Raw genomic sequence first — 12,520 nt, forward strand, 5'->3', positions numbered from 1 at the left:
TAGTCACTTTTTAATGTCTTGACCAATGGTGTCCTAAAAGTTGCGAAAGATCCCTTCCCTCATACAATTTGGCAATTTTCCCCCGATTTATAAACATTTGTAACATAGAACCCTGTTCTAAAAAGAATGTCCACAATACTACATTCCCACTTACATTCAAGTTTTATGCATAATGCAGTACAAAATATTGAAGGTAAGCTTTTGAGAAAGCCACTATGCTTGGTGCAAATAGGACCAAAGTGATCCTTAAAATCATAAGGAATATTACATGGGCATTTTTTAATGTCTTGCCTATTCTTCCTTTCCTTTTAATTCCCATATACAACATGCTGAGATTCAGAAATCTGCGTTCCTGAAGATGTATACACTGTGAACTGCTATGGAGAAGGATTTTGTAGAAGGTAGAGTGACAAGGTTTTCATGTTACAAATAGATGCAATTTAATTTTGTTGTTACATGACGTTTTTTTTAAAAAAATCTTAACTTTCCAGTAAAACTTTGCATTATAAGATATTGACATTTCTTGTACCTAGTTTAGAGTGAAAAATATACAACAGTTGGAAACACTACATTTCCTGGAGAAGTATACTTGTCAGTGTGTTCTTGACCTCAGAGATTGCAGTGTTACACACATTTTAGTTTACACATTATTATTTTGTGTATTTCAAGATATAGTTTACAAATACTATATGCATACATTGCATAGATTACAAGTTCAATAAATTATAAGCATTAACATTCTCAAACTTTGAGTGTGGGTAATAATACACAATTTTTAGGATACGTTTTTATATAGTTTAGTACATATTTTAGGTGCTTATTTTGCCTGTTTTTAAGACATATTTTGGCCTTTTAGTGCACATGAATCCACCAGCTGATGATGATATGAAGATGACTCGCTGAAGAAAATTTATGTTCGTAAGTTGTTTCTTTTATTTTCTTTATCTCTCAGGCGGTAACGCGTCTGACTACCATGCTAAAGGTCCCGGGTTCGATCCCTGGCCGGTTCAAATTCGGGAACTTTTCTAACGTTGGAAGCAGCCCCGGCGCCCACCCAGCGTCAAATAACATGGGTACCTGGGGGAAACCCTGGGGGTAAAGGCAGTCAGGGGCATGATGCTGATCACATCACCCCCACTCACGACCAGATTAAGAAAGTGTGGGGTGTTACCCCCACACCCCCTATACGCCTTCATGGCGTGGTGCTATGCACAGGGGAGCACTTTACCTTTTTTTTTATCTCTCACATTTACAACATTGCCTGTTGTAAAATAAATATTTAGATTTAAAAATTCATGTTACATACATATTTCTTGTTCAAACACACATTTCATTTTACCATGTAGAATATACTGACATTGAAGCTAACTTGTGTGCAGGGAGTGAGGGAAAATGTCGGCAAATTGAATGCAGGCAACTTTTGCATTAATACATATTTCGGTAACTTACTTCATTTTATAGTTGCATAGTGCTGCTTGCTATTCCTTGCACACACAAAGTTCGAGGAAACATGACACACTAATATTAGACATTATTGAAGAGAATGAAATTGCTTATACTTTATTTTTTTTATTATATAGAATCAAATGAATGTTTGTTATGTTTATAATGTCTAAAATATGCGATGTTGCCAAGTTTGAACATTTTTAACTGGCCTGTTAAATTTGGACCATTCAGAATTATTGTGTGTGTGGTGCAAGACAACCATAAGATAGGGGGAAAAATTGAAATCTAGTTTAATAATGAGTTTCCTAGTGTTATGGTTAAAGATTTCCATCCCAGGGCAGTTTCATGGAAACTTAAATGGGATGTTCACCTTAGCCGTACCGGATCTCATCCGTTATTCTGGAAGGTTGACCTTGGGTCAAGTTTCTGGGTGCTGGTTCCGTTGGTTGGCCTGAGGTGTCTTGTCTGTGGAATCATTCCTCTCCGTGGCTGCCAGCAGTCGCACTCTGGTGAAATTTACATGGGTCTCGTGGCCAGAGGCTTAGACGTCGGCCAGTTTCGCTTATTATGCCTGTCTGGTTGCAGGGCCAGGCTTTGCTCCTCCTGCGTAGCGAGTCGGTGAGTAAAAACTTTGTGCCTGGGGTTTGAAGCTTCAAGCATCGAAAGCCTACGGGTAACTGGGAGGCCTTACATACTTCTGAAGACCCAGCTATCTTATCTACATCGATCTCTCCTTCCAGTTTTGCACTGTCTCCAGATACACGAGTCATGCAGTCAGTGTTGCCAACCTTTTGATTCTAAATTGTTGATGGAAACCTGAAATGTTCATCATGGTTTATCAATTTGAAATTGCAGAGATTTATTTTTATTACTGACACCTGGAAAGGAATACAAACCAAGTTTTACAAAATGTGCCATCGTAAATACATTTTTTGGAACATTGCATGGCTGGTTGTTGTTTTACATTAAACTATTTTTCAAAGAACTTGGAAAAATGTTGCTAAAGATTTTCTCTGGTGTAATTTTGACAATTCAATATTCAAATTAGTTGCTCAAGATATCCCCTCCTTTTTGAAAAGTTATACTATTCATGACTTGCTTAGTTAGTGTAATTGTCCCAAGAATACAATATAATTGATGCAAAGGTTCTATAGAGAACAAGATTTTGATACTAAAATGTATTTATAATTGTAGTATATTTTCTGCGTTTACTACTACAGTTTTTTTTATATATATATTTATATATTTCATCTCTTTACTTCACTTGCACTTCATCACCCTCAAGATTTCCATATTCCACACATTAAAAAACAATATATGTTCACGGCAAACTTAGAGTGAACAGTGGGTGCTTATTCTTTATTTTTCTGATTTATATTCTTCATCGCCAAAGATGTGTCATCTTACTCTTTCAAATTGCCTTCCAAGCTCTTTATTACGTTGTTCCTCCTACTCGAAGCCTATGAATGCGATCCTCTTCTTCCATGTTCATAATTACAGGGAAAAAGTCCAACAAAGATCTATTGTTAAATCTATAACACGAGAAAGCATGCCAGTCAAAAGCACCACAGATGAAACTGAACTGTGCCTTTTAAATGGTAGAAGGCGACTGTTATAACTGTTGGCTGCCCAGCATGTCAGCCACATGTCCAGCATAGATAAGGTGGGAGGGGGGGGGGGAGAACCAAACCAACAGGTATGCGCAAAATTGCAAGCAAAGAAATTAATTTGTGGTAAAATCCCCTCCACGTGCATTCTCCCGGGATAAGTAAGGTATGCGAGATTTTGGTGAATCTTTTGAGAAAAAGAGCTAACTAACGAGTGCCTTGCGAATGGAAGAGAAACAATTCAGTCCTGATGATTTTCAGGTTCGGAAGTGTCTTGTAAATTAGGGCAGATATACAGACATTTAGGTGAAACTCTTGGAACAAAGGAGATTACTAGAAAGATCCTTGCAAATTCTAGAAAGACATTGCTGTCGGGATCGTATTTGTTAGTTGTGAGGCATATTGTCAATTTATGTGATGCCTGCGTAGTTTCGGATGAATTCAGAGAAGAAGAAAATATTTTAAAGAATTTGAAATAGTAGAGTAACATTATAGTTCTGATGATCTTGAAGTTGAAAAGTGTATTGTAAACTAGGTAAAGCCTACCAGGATGTAGCTTGTTAATTACGTTTATTTAAGTTTGCTTTTTTGCCAATTGTGGTTAATTACAAAGATGAGGATGAGTGATGAAATTGGTGAAGGACATTCACAAGGAACACACATGCCCAGGCTGCAATTCGAACGTAGGACCCCTTGCTCCATAGCATGCTGCACTAAATACTCCATCACAGAGGTTGACTTCAGACACTGGAGTACGCAGGAATTTTTTTTTGGCGGGGGGCTGAACTTGTGAACATGGATAATGCATAGGTGTGTTCAGTGACACAAGATCATTTTCATTACAAATGTCGTCCTCCATATATATTATAACACCGTTAAGCCTTGTTTCCATGATATGAAAAACTCAATATGCTGACCAAGGCAGAAATTTATTTTATTATAAAACATAAACTGAACGTAACGTTTCAACCTTCTAGCAAGGTCTTCTTCAGACTGCACCATGTACAAATGTAAAAATTACTCCCCTCCAGACTATTAGAAAGTTGTTCTGGAACATTCTAGAAGGTGACTTTCCCTTGTTAACTGTACTTTCACCTGAAAGGCTAAACATTTTCTTCCATATGGAATGTGGTTGGACTCTTTTATCTCACGCTGTTTTTCCTTCATTCTTCTCTCCTCTTTCTCTCTTGTCCTTTCCACTCTTTCTAACACCTTCTTCCATTCTTTGTTTATCTTCAGTCCCCCATTCCAGTTCATTGTGTCTTCTTCACCTTTCTTCTCTATTTTCTTGGCCTCCTTCCATTTTCTCACTAGTATTCTCTTCTCCCTTCCTATCTGTTTAGCCTCATCCCACTCTATGTCATGTCCTGTTTCTCTCGTGTGTTTAAATATTGCATTTCTCTCTCTCTTAAGTCGTACATCATCCCTATGTCGTTTCAACCTGTCTTTCAGCCTCTTTTTCGTTTCTTTTATGTACACACTTTGACATTCTTTACATTTCACTTCGTAGATAATCCCTTCCTCTTCTGTTTTCCTTTTTCTTGTTTGCATTCTTCGCTATTCTTAAGATGCTTCTTCCTCCTTCCTGTAAGTTTTAATGGAAACACAATCCACCAACTTCCACAGGATTGCGTTTCCTTCGTTGCACAAAAATAGAACGGGATGTTAAAGAAGGGGTACACATGATCAAAAACACAAATAACCTCAATGACAATTTATGTGGGAATCTTTATTCATCATGGTACAACACAGTAAAACTTAAAAAATTTATCTCCCCCAGTCAACAATCCAAACATACAAGGACTTACCAACACTGCAAGACCGCAACATCTCCCGGCAGACACATCGAGTAACGCCAGTGGAACTACAATTGCATCCACTCCGCCTTCCCTCGACCAGCCCTGAAGATGACTCTCTGAAGGAGTCGAAAACTCGGAAGAACTCCTTAGTGTTTTTAACAAATATGTTGCTGGCACGTGATGTAAGAAGTTTTCTAGTCATATTTATTGTCTTGTTGAAGCCAACGTTCACATGTAACACTTCTTTTTACATGTGTTTCTCGTCCCTCGGTGAGATTAGCGGGCAAGACTGGAAGGAGCTACACTAGCTGGCTTTTCCTCCACCTCACCAGTTCCAGGTAGAAACGGCCACCAGAAGGGAAAGGGAAGATTTCTACCTCTACCTCCCTTTCCCCCTCACCCCCGTTGCTATGGGTGAAAGGTCGTAGTTTATGGTACCTCATCAACCCCCCCCCCCCTTTGGCACACCACTGATTGCTACTCCAAGTGTCCACGTCATCGCACGACACTGTTCACAAGTACTTTTGTATTGAATAGTAAAAGTTGCATGTGTTTTTGACATATTTCGTTGATTTTTCGTTTAATCCTTTTCAGATGCTTCAATGAGGGTACATTTCCAGATTCATGGAAAAATGCTAACGTGGTACCATTATATAAATCTGGAGACAAGTGTGCTGTTTCTTCTTATAGACCTATTTCCCTTCTTTCACCACTTTCTATCGCCTGTGAAAAGATAATAAAGGACCGACTCTACAAATTTACCTCTCCATATATAAATACAGCACAGCACGGCTTTTTACCAGGAAACTCCTGCTTAACCAACTTAAGGATTTTATTATCTGACGCTATCAACTCTATATCTGAAAATTCTCAACTGGATGTAATATATCTGGATTTTTCGAAAGCTTTTGACTCTATAAACCACAATTTCCTGCTTCATAAATTATCCCACCGTTTCAATATTCATGGAAACTTTCTCTCTCTGCTCAAGCACTACCTCCAAAACAGACAACAAAAAGTTGTTCTTTCCGGAATGTCTTCTTCTTATCAAGCTGTATCTTCTGGTGTACCTCAAGGCAGTGTTCTTGGACCTCTTCTCTTCATCCTGTACCTTGATGATCTCCCAGAATATCTTTCCGAGTCATGCAAGAACCTTCTCTTGTTCGCTGACGATTGCAAAATATATAGTAAAATCTCCAATTTCAGTGACATGACACTTCTGCAAAAGAATTTAGATTCTCTAATAAAGTGGTGTGAATTATGGAACTTAAAACTCAACCCTCAGAAAATGTACCATGATGACCTTCTCCTTAAAGAAAAACACATTTAATACTAAATATTTCATAAGAAATAATTGTGTTCAAAGAGTTGCCGCACAAAAGGACCTGGGCGTCATATTTGACGAGAAACTTTCCTTTTCTGAGCACATCTCTACAGTCACAAGGGGTTCAATGCGTATGCTGGGTCTTCTCTATCGTTTCACGGAAATAAACAACTTGACTGCCCTCAGCACCTTTTACAAATCTTTTGTGTCACCTAAAATTGAATACCGTTCTCCGATCTGGTCTATGGCATGCCCCTCAAATTCAGATAGACTTAATTCCGTCCTAAATTTCTTCCTGGCCATTGTTCGACACCGAATTCCGTCCACAAAACACTTGCAAAAGTCCATCCTCCTGCAAATGTTAAATATCCAAACTCCACAAGAGAGACATAGACAGGCTGACCAAATATTTCTACATAAAATAGTGAATGGCAACCTCAGAAGTGACCGCCTTCTTCAGGAAATTCACTTTCGTGTGCCTGCCCGTTCAACAAGAAGCACTCAACTTTTTGCCTCTCAGAAGCCGAGATTGTGTCTCATCCAGCGCTCTCTGTTCCATAGACTGCCCAGTGAATATAATAATCTAGGAAGCCAAATAGACATTTTTGAAAATCTGGACAGTTTTAGAAGAAAGTTAGCAAAAAATATGTAAGTCTTTTAACCACATGTAATTTTTTTTTTATGTTATTATTTTTGATGTATTATGTTATTATTTTTTTGTCCTTATGTTCTATAAAAACGTTCCAATGTAAAATGGCTAATGCTGTATTTGGAATCTTCTATTAAATAAATAAATAAAAAATAAAAGCGCTTGTTGAAATCAGTAATGTTTTATTGTGTCTTAAAAAATAAGTTGAGATGGTCCCCGTGGGAGGTTCAGGTTTGAAGGATTGGTAAAACATTTGACAAAGTAGTTAGTTATGATGAAATTTTCTATATTTTAAGATTCTCTACAAATTCTGAAAGTACCCATACTATCATTGTCAAACCAAAATGCTTCAGTTCTTGGAGCAGAGTAAGAAATTGATGTGGCTACTCTTGAAACATCTAAATGATTGATTCATCACATAGGAAGAACCGTAGTTCAGGAGTACAGGAAAACAATATGGTCGAAAGTATTTTTTTCAATCTTTGGTGCACAATATGAATAGCCGATTTGAAGGGTTTCTATTCGTATATATCCTATTAAATGCACACACATGGTGACATGTCAGGTGAACTTTAATGTAAGAGACAGTATGTGTGCATCACTAGTTAAAGGTTTTCACATCTACAAAGAAAATCCAAAACACATTTCCATCTCACTCAAAAATTGTGTGAATTAAACTGAAATTGTACCAATATCTACATCTGAATCTGGATGCGGGTTCAGTGTCATGATTCTAACCTTCACTGAGCATGGTGAGATTAAATATTTGCTTGGATCATGGAATGCATCGCCGTAAATTAATTTCAGTGAAACACTATTATTGGGAGTTTATTTTCATGAGATATGAGCTCCAATTACTGTTTAAAATCTTTGTTTTAAAAGTTATTCAAACACAAAAGTGATTATCGGGGTCATTTTAAGTTTTTCCTAATTTAATTCTTTACTGACTTCATTTGAATTTTTATTTTCTAAAAATTTCGGCTGTAGCCCCTTCAGCCCCCCCCCCCCCCCTCTGCATATGCCATCATTGACTTCAGAGCTTTAGATGCAGGTCTTGATATCACTAACAGGGTTTTGCAAATGAGTGAAAGACATGTTCCTTGTCATTTTCAATCTGTAGGTTATTTTGCCGAGATTTAGGTGAATATCTTGATCAAAAAAATTTTTTTCAATGAATCTTACAAATTAGGGATGGGACCGATTAATCGGTGCTCTATCGGTATCGGCCGATATAGGCATATCGGTTTATCGGTAAAATTACCGATTATTTTACCGATCCGATATATCGATAAATATCTTATAATTTAGTGCAAAATTCTGCCATTTGTTGTAATTTTTATGGATAATCTCGATGCCTACTTTTTAGAAAAGTAATTATAAGTAATATTATACTTATTTTGCACTGCAGTCACCTCGAAACACACATTTATTAAGGAGATAAATGAACATTTCAGGTTCTTCATGTACCATTTCTAATTTTATATCGGATCGGTAGAATATCGGTTATCGGTATCGGTAAATTTTATATCGGTACTTTATAGGTATCGGCCAAAATTTCATATCGGCCCATCCCTATTACAAATTAAGGAGAGATCCTAAGATACTCCTGATAATTAAGTGTCATGCCGTATTGTAAACTCAAGTAAGTCCTGCACATTTGTAGGTGAAATTGTGGAACAAAGGAAATCACCTAAATGCATCATTTCAAATAGAGGTTAAACATTACCAGAGTGATAATTGTGAACTTACAAGGGCTTTTGAAAATGGTAGATTTGCTCAATTGTCTGAATAACATTTTCAAATCTTTAGCGTAAACTATGAAACTTTGGTTTGAAACCAATGACACATTTTGATATCATTCATGTACTTGTAATTGCAGGATGTTTGAAAAAATGCAAGACAAAAATACATCTGAAATATGACTTTCAGCATTACAATTCTAAATAAACATGTCCCGATTTAAATCCTCTGGATGATCTGTTTAATTGCAATGATTCAAGCACTGTAATACATAAGACTCTGCGCTCACATAAGCAATAGGAGCAAAATTTCCTAACCACTTACCTGCTTCGTAAATAAGGCCAGTGATGATATGTTTCATGTTTCACTTGCTAGAGCTTTCTATGTTCACTTAAATGTGTTTACTACTTTTGTCATCTCAGATATTTGCAGTTGTAACATGAGGTACAAAAAGCAACATTTAGAAATATTACAGTACAAATTCATGTGCACTTATTTTGATGGAATTGTCTACATTTCTGCTCATAGTCTTATGGATTGGCTGGACTTTTGGCTTATGTCAAGGCAGCTGTTTTCAAAGTTTCCTCTCCTTTTGAAAAACTACTATGATTTTCCAAATTCTGAAAAGTTACATATGCTTAGAATTCCTTTCAGAGCATTCATGTGTACTTTCATGAGATGTGCTTTCACTGTTGCCTGGATATTCTCAATAGGTTCATGGCTAATTAAGTTTATTATGCTATTGATAATGTCTAGATAGCAGCAGAAGCAAACTACATAAAGACTTGTGTGAATGCTCTAGAAGTCAGTGCCAGCATAGTTGTGTCCTGAGAATTTTGTTCATTTGGTAGTTGTAAGCTTTACATTGGAACATGATGGAGTGTTTATTCAAAAATTATATTCACCACAGAGTTTCTTGTCTGAACTGATAATAAATATTTGTTTTGTCAACCTTTTAGATAATGTAGAAAATTTCCGAAAATGACCATCTTTTTGTAACTAATAATGTTTATGCACAAAGAGCACTAAAGTTGGTGTTATTTGGGTAGTTCCCAGCTGCCATTGACTGATATTACAAGCATTTTGAATCTAAGTCAGGCTTTGTTTTTTGGTTGCGAGCTGCCATTCATGAAAGTCAAGAAAAAGTAAGGAAATCAAGAAGTAAGCTAAGAAGTCAATAAAAGGTCAACAAATTATACTTGTGTCAAGAATTTTTGATATCACAATGTTTGCTAGATTTTAGTTTATTGTATTTTTTACTTCACTTTTTTGCCACTTTTGGCTGTTTACGACAGTGAGGATGAATGGTGGTGAGATGGAGGATGAAGGGACAATTACAAATATATATGGGTAACAACATGAGCCACATAAAATTATGCTGGATGTGAGTTGATCTCTCTCTCTCTCTCTCTCTCTTTCTCTCTCTGTCTTAGGTGACAGGGTCTCGTTAGTCTGTCAAATGCAGTCCAGGATGCATTAATAGATAAACCAAGTGTAATACTCTTTTTAAATACAGCTTCAATTTTCATTTCAACTAGCCTTTTGGTAGGAGTTTTTCATTCAATAAATGTTGTTTTCTTAATTGCTCAACTTATTGCTTTATTTTCTCAAATTTTAACATTTTTTTTAGTATGATACTTTTCTCTTGTCAACAATCATCTTTCTTTTGAAAAAATCCTGGTTTTAGAGCACCGGTTATTCTTTTGCCATGCTCAGATATAATTTCTTACATTAATATCAAATTAAACTTGCAAATTAATAAACTGCCAACACGTCCAGCATCAAATTCCCCACGTGTAAATGTGGAAGAACAGTTACTTGTTTAAAGTGTAAGGACACAGCTATTGTGCTGCCACCTACAAATAGATTGCCCAAGCAGCCCCATTTAAATCATAAATGGTGAGCGATAAACTATAATAGCAAGTCTACAAATGCATGTACAGCCACCACCTAGCATTCCTTGAGCATAAAGAAATAAACTGTCAACAAATTTTAACTTTGAAAATTGTACAGAGATCCTTTATGAATATGTGATGCTGAATCCAAAAATGTAACTCACTTTTTTACAGCACCCTCAGATTTGTCGTTATTTTAGTTTTTAATACACTACGTACAAAAAAATTCAACAAACTTGAAGAGCATACATTTGCAATAATATTGCAAGTTGTTGAATATATAATGGAAATTGACATTCAAAATGCCAAATTAAATGTATGACAAACATTATATTATACATATTATGCATATACAGCGTGACTGGTAATTAGATGTATTCCCTGAAAGGGGTTAAAGTATAGACAATTTGCAATAAATTTGACCATATGATACCCCGTCCGAAAATTAGTAGTTTTCGAGATAATCTAATTTCTTTTGTTTCTTTAAAAAATGACAATTTTCCACATAAAAAGATGAATTGAGAAAAAACTGCTCATTGTATGGAACTTATTTCAGCATTTTCTGAAAGCTAACAAATAAGTGGTTCGTTGAAAAAAAGGTTTTTCCAAAATAACAATCACAAGTAAGTACCGGGTGTGTCTAAACTTACAAGTGATGATAAAAAAATGCACTCCTAGTTTACTTGGCAACATATTAATAACAAAAATGGTATGACACCAAGCGTACAAAATAATTAAATTACTTCCTTGTGTCATCTGCTATCCAACAAGGTACAAATGTTGCTAACATTCACATTTGTGTACAAGAAATAATACTTCGTTCATCTTCATGTTGATGGAATCAATGAACAATACAATTAAGGAACATTACACGTCTTGCTCAAAGTGAGCACCTCCGTTACGAATGCAGGCATGCAGGTTTTTACAAACGTAACTCGTGATGTGATGGTGTCCTTGATGTGTTGACCAGCTGTTAAGATCCTCTCCCTGCACTCTTCTTTCGAGTTTACCGGTGTCTTGTAAACTAATTCTTTCATGTGGCTCCAAATGTAGAAGTCGCAAAACGTCAAATCGGGGGATTGAGCCGGCCAGGGAATCGGGCTGCCTCGGCCAATCCATTTCTTTGGGTAATTTTCATCCAGTCACTGTCGCACGCCCAGGCAGAAGTATGGATGGGCGTCATCAACAATCATTTGATCGAACCATTTTTCCTGCCCAAAATCTTAAATGGCATTACTTATGATCATTTTTTGAGGAATGGGATGGCAATGTTGTTGGACGATGCACCTCTAGCTACAAGACGTGACATGATGACTGCCCAGCTCGATCCCCCGATCGATTTGACGCCTTGCGACTTCTACATTTGGAGCCACATGAAATAATTTATTTACAAGACACCGGTAAACTCTCAAGAAGAACTCCGGAAGAGGATCTTAACAGCTGGTCAATACATTAAGGACACCATCACATCACGAGTTACGTCCGTAAAAACCTGCATGCCTGCATTCGTAACGGAGGTGCCCACTTTGAGCAAGACGTGTAATGTTCTTTAATTGTTTTGTTCATTGATTCCATTCACATGAAGATGAATGAAGTATTATTTCTTGTACACAAATGTGAATGTTAGCAACATTTGTACCTTGTTGGATAGCAGGTGACACAAGGAAGTATAATTTAATTATTTTGTACGCTTCGTGTCATACCATTTTTGTTATTAATACGTTGCCACGTAAACTAAGAGTGTGTTTTTTTATCATCACTTGTAAGTTTAGACCCACCCGGTACTTACATGTGATTGTTATTTGGGCAAAACTTTTTTTTTCAACGAACCACTTATTTGTTAGCTATCAGAAAATGCTGAAATAAGTTCCATACAATGAGCAGTTTTTTCTCAATTCATCTTTTTATCTGGAAAATTGTAATTTTTTAAAGAAACAAAAGAAATTAGATTATCTCGAAAACTACTAATTTTCGGACGGGGTATCATATGGTTAAATTTATTGCAAATTTTGTCTACTTTAACCCCTTTCAGGGAATACATCGAATTACCAGTCACCCTG

At 36.4% G+C, this 12,520-nt stretch overlaps 1 protein-coding gene across 2 annotated transcripts in view; it reads left to right on the plus strand.

Annotated features, from left to right (window-relative positions):
* The window catches only part of LOC145981069 (uncharacterized), a 76,598-nt gene that overhangs the window by 5,998 nt on the left and 58,080 nt on the right, over window positions 1–12,520 (plus strand). The window contains exon 2 of one of the 2 annotated variants that reach the window (XM_083114184.1): window positions 857–918. The exons of the other annotated variant lie outside the window; for it this stretch is intronic. The gene's annotated coding sequence lies outside the window, so the exon portion shown is untranslated. The remainder of the gene's footprint in view (window positions 1–856; window positions 919–12,520) is intronic. 2 annotated transcript variants of the gene reach the window in all.

Source organism: Lepisma saccharinum, chromosome 28 (genome assembly GCF_977018435.1).
Source record: "Lepisma saccharinum chromosome 28, izLepSacc3.1, whole genome shotgun sequence".
Classification (NCBI taxonomy): domain Eukaryota; kingdom Metazoa; phylum Arthropoda; class Insecta; order Zygentoma; family Lepismatidae; genus Lepisma; species Lepisma saccharinum.